Below are 4,787 nucleotides of genomic sequence, written 5' to 3' on the forward strand. Positions count from 1 at the left end.
TCTACCGCTACGGCTTCCGCAAGGTGCCGGGCTGGCTCGGCGCGGCTGCGCCGGGCAATGCCGGGGGCTGGCTGCACTACAGCAGCCCCTGCTTCCGCCGCGACCGCCCCGACCTCCTGCTGCGCCTCAGGCGGCGGAGCGCGGCCGACAGGCGGCGGCCGGCGGCGGGCCGGGAGGGCTGCAGGCGCCCGCCCCGCGGCTCCCGGCAGCTCCCCGGGGCGCGGCCGCTGCCGGACGGGCGGCACGGGCGCGGCCGCTTCCAGCCGCTGCCCCGGGAGCGGCCGCCGCTGCCGCCCGGGCGCCCGCCCAGCGGCTTCCTGCTGCTGCAGCGGGAGCGGACGCTGCCGGACGGGCGGGAGCTGCGCAGCCCCCGGCCCGGCCGCCTCCAGCAGCGCCCCGGGGAGCGGCCGCTGCTCGCCCGGCGCCCGCCCTGCGGCTTCCACCTGCCGCACCGGGAGCGGCCGCTGCCGGCCCGGCGGGAGGGCCCGAGCCGCTTCCAGGAGCTCTACGGGGAGCGGCCGCTGCCCGCCGAGCGGGAGGTGCTCGGGATCCCGCCCTGCCGCTTGCTCGGGCTGCACGGGGAGCGGCCGCTGCCGCTCGGGCAGGAGGGGCCCCCCAGCCACTTGCAGGAGCTCTACGGGGGGCAGCTGCCTCCGCTCGACCGGGAGGTGCTCCGGCTCCAGCCCTGCAGCTTCCAGCAGCTGCACAGGGAGCAGCAGCCCCAGCCCCCGGCTTTCGACCCACGAGGTAGGAAAAGAGTTGTAGCCTTGTTTTTCCAAAACGTAATTAAAAGTGGCTGTTTGAAGTATTTTTCTACAAGGCTCTGTCATTCTTGGTCAGAAATTGTCAAGCCTACTAGGAAGGGGAACCTAGAAGGACAAAAAATTCTTTGCCTTTTTGTTCCTGCTTGCTGCCTGTGATGTTTGATCCAAGGCAGCAATAGAGATCTGTGTCCAGAGCCACGTTGTGGAGCCTGATCAATGTGTTTGGATTCTTGCAGCCACCCCACCCAGCGCTCCACCTGACAGTGCAGGCTGGGCAGCATTGACAGCCTCCAGCTCAGCCCAAAACATAATACCTGAGGAAGAGCAGTCACCACCAGTGGATCTTGGCTTTGCTGTCGAGCAAATGATCCGGGAGATCAGGAGATCCCTGTCTGAGAGGTCTCCCTCTGCTCAGGTAACTCCATGGCAGGGGAAAGGAAGAGGCTGGGCTGAGAGCTTACAGGGAGAAGAAGAGAAACTGCATCCCTGATGTGATTCCAAGAAAATACCAAATGATCTTGAGTTTTCTTTCTTTCCATTGTTCTTTCAAGGGCAATATTAATGCTGTGCCTGAGTCTTCCGGAGGCGAGCCTGTGAACCAGGCTGCAGTAGAGGAAGCCTCATCTGGCACGGAGAGCTGCAGGAGCAGTTCCCCAGAGCCCGAGGAGCCTGGTAAGGACAGAGCCCCCCTTGGTTTAGAGAGGTGTGAGATGGCTGCTCTGAGCCTGCCTCTGGCAGCAAGGGAGATGAGCAGAGCTGAGTTCCTGTCTGCAGGGCTGGTTCTGCCTGGTGCCTTCAGTTCAAATCCTGCACTGGCACAACCTCCCCGAGCCCTGCCCTCCACGCTTCTCCAGAGGCTCTGACATTGAGTCCTCTGCTGTGGCAAGAGAGCAGGGAATAAATCTGACCTTGTGGCAGTTGTGTCACCAAGCTTGGTGTCCCAGTTTGGTTCATAACTCAGCTCCCAGCAGCCTTCAGCTTCAGCCACTTCAGTGAGGACTGAGGTCTCTCTGTCACTGAGATTGTCTGTGTTTCAAGCTTGAGACTTTGCTGAGGCTTTATCAGCAAAGAACTTCACACAGTTCAGTTTTGAACACTTGGAAGGATCCCTGTTCTTTAAAGAGCAGGCTTCAAATTGCCAAGTGAGAGTTTGCCTTTCAGGCCATCTTTGACAGTCCCTTGTAGAAGGACAATTGGTGCTCAAGGAACACGTGCACAAGGGCCAATATTGACTCAGTGTTCCCTTTGCTTCCCAGATCCCGTGTGATTGACCTCTCCAGGAGGGCTGCCCTGTGTGGCAGGAAGAGACAGAGGGAGAGCCTGTGACCATCGGGCAGGTAGAATGCCTCTGTCTCCAGTTATATTTATAGATGTGTATAGTTAATGTTTATGTATCTAGGTAGTTTTGTTTATAGATCTATGTAATTATATTTATGTATATATATAGATAGAAATATGTACAGTTAATTTATTTTTGGTTTTAGAGGTATATTATTATAGCTTTAGATGTGTTGTTGTAGTTATAGATGTGCACAGTTGCACTTATACCTGTGTATAGTTACGTTTACATATATACATTTGTAAATGCATATTTATATTTGTATATGGGGGTTTAGACACATAGATTGATATTTATATACACCTCTTTTTAACCTCTTGCCCTGTTCTGCTTCCTCGCTCACCTCTTGCTTTTCCCCCTGTGCCCCCTGTGTCCCCTCTCCCTGGGCTGGGTCCGAGCTGGCGGCCAGGCCGGGCGCAGCAGCAGTTCCAGCCCCGAGTGTCCCTGGAGCGCTGGGAGCTGCCGGTAGCCCCAGGCAGTGTCCCCTGAGGAGCTGCTGAAGGACGGTGAGACTGAGGGGGCTGAGAGGGCTGAGGGGGCGGTGGCGCTGAAGGGACGGTGACCCTGAGCTGCTGCAGGGGCTGAGGGCTGTGGGGCAGCCCAGGGCCATGGTGGCACTGAGGTGACAGGCAAGTGGCACAGACTGAGGGGGTGGCGGGTCTAAGGGATGGGATGAGTCAGAAGGGACTGAGGGAGGTGAGGGGACTGTGAGGGGCTGAAGAAGCTGAAGGGGGCTGGGGGTTTGCTGAGAGCATGGCGGGGCTGAGGGGATGGAGGGGCCAGCAGGGAGCACAGAGGGCTCTGGGACTGCAACTCTGCCAGGCCTTGGAACCAATTCCAGAACCTCCACTTTTGCCACAGCTGCAAGGAAGACCTTGAGGAGAGCCGGAGACTGCCAGGAGCCAGCAGGGAGAAGCTGAGTGCCAGCAGCAGGAGCAGTGAGCGGGGCCCTGCTGCTGCCAGCCTGGAGAGAGCCCGGGTGAGGCCTCAGGGCCGGGGAGGCAGGGTGGGGCTGAGGCTGGCGTGGGTGCTCACCACAGCCCGGCCCGTTCAGCAGCTTTCTCTTTCTGACCCTCCTGGGGAGGCTCTGGCACTTCCTCTAACCCTGATGGAAGTGCAGCTGCTGCCAAGGGAAACGTCCCCATACTGACTCAGTGTTCCCTTTGCTTCCCACATGTCCCATCTGCTGTCCCTGTCCAGGAGATATGCCAAACTTCATCTGCAGGATCAGAACAACTGGTGTCCTTTGGCTTCCCCCAGTTCCCACTGAAGATGGGAGCACCTGCAGAGCACAGGGGACCAGCTGCAGCTCCAGGCCCAGCTCTTGCTGCTCACAGCTGAGTCTGTGGCAAGCTCCAGGAGCTCCTGCCATCTCCCTCCCTGTTGGCAGCTCCCTCCCTCCAGCCCCCACACCCTGCCCATCCCCTTTTTTCCCTCCCAGCTCACCCCTTTGCTTTGCCTTCCCTTATTAAACAGTTTTTCTTTTTCATTTGACTCGTGGATCTGTCCGTGGAGCTGAAGCAGCACAAATCCTGAGCCCGGGGACACGCAGGGCCCTGCTGCCGTTCTCTTCCACGCCATCGTCTGTGCACGGGCAGAGAGGAACAAGGGCAGCTCAGGCTGCAGAGGTCCCTGTCCTGCTGCTCCAGTTGCACAGCACCATGGAGTTGAAGGTCGTGCTGAGCACACTGGAGGGAACAAGGACCCTGGGTTTTAGAAGAGCCAGCCTGAGTATGCTCTTCCATGGTGAGCATCCACCGAGGGCAGAGTAGCTTGCGGTGCTGGAAGTTCTGCCCAAGAGCTTGCTGAAAGCACAGCAATGCTCCATGCATACACAGGGACAGGAAGAGGGCAGAACCAGACACCATGATGGCCTAACAGTGAGCTCTGGGTGTGCCTCAAAGCCAATGAAGCAGCAGCAGCAGCAGCAGTGCAGTGGCTGTGACTCAGAGGCGCGAGCGTCCCAGTGGCCGCAGCGCTGTCAGGCAGTGCCTGCAGGCTGGGTGTGCTTCTGGCAGCTCTGCTCTCCCCACAAGTGAGGAATCGCAGCCCCTGCCTCAGGTCCAGTCAGAAAGCCAACCAAGTGAGACCAGAGGCAGGGGACCCTTCCCAGCTGTCTTGGGCATGGCTGCAAAACAGCCGCTGCATCTTCCTGTGCCCATGTTTGGTGAGTGCTGAGCCCAGAGCCGGCCAGCTTGTGCTCTGCTGTGCCAGGAGCATTCTGGGCGGGCAGGAGAAGTGCTGCGTGCACAGCGGAGCGTCCTGCAAGGGGCTGACCAGAGCCTCCTGCGGGAACAGGGCTCCGCTCCCTGGCTGGGAACAGCCTGGTTTTGCTGCCGTGAGCGCAGGCAGGAGTTCAGGCACGTGCAGAGGCAGCGGGCAGCTCGTGTTTGTAGGGGCCCGGGGCTGCGCGCCCAAAGCGACACGTGGGAGTGGGGAAGGAAGCGACACAGAGCTGGGGGAAGGAAGATGAGCTTGAGCTGGAGTGCCTGTGCTGCAAGGAGCAGAAAGAATTCAGCCTTCAGTCAGGGTTTCTTAAGTGTGTGTTGGTGTTCCCTGGGACATGCAGACATTTGGGGAAGTGCCTTTGGAGGAGAGGAGCTTGATTCTCAAGGAAACTGCTTCCCCAGGAGCCCCCAGTGAGGTAGGTGCAATTACAATCTGCACCCCAGCTCATGCTCAGT

General features: G+C 59.2%; 1 long non-coding RNA gene across 1 annotated transcript; it reads left to right on the forward strand.

Moving 5' to 3' along the window:
- The first annotated feature begins 2,538 nt into the window (after nucleotides 1–2,538).
- Nucleotides 2,539–4,055, forward strand: LOC135293043 (uncharacterized). The gene is made up of 4 exons (XR_010355193.1): nucleotides 2,539–2,609; nucleotides 2,965–3,082; nucleotides 3,304–3,849; nucleotides 3,942–4,055. It is a non-coding gene; the product is annotated as an uncharacterized LOC135293043 (long non-coding RNA).
- The last annotated feature ends 732 nt before the right edge of the window (nucleotides 4,056–4,787 follow it).

The sequence above is a fragment of the Passer domesticus genome, unplaced genomic scaffold, assembly GCF_036417665.1.
Source record: "Passer domesticus isolate bPasDom1 unplaced genomic scaffold, bPasDom1.hap1 HAP1_SCAFFOLD_66, whole genome shotgun sequence".
NCBI lineage: Eukaryota > Metazoa > Chordata > Aves > Passeriformes > Passeridae > Passer > Passer domesticus.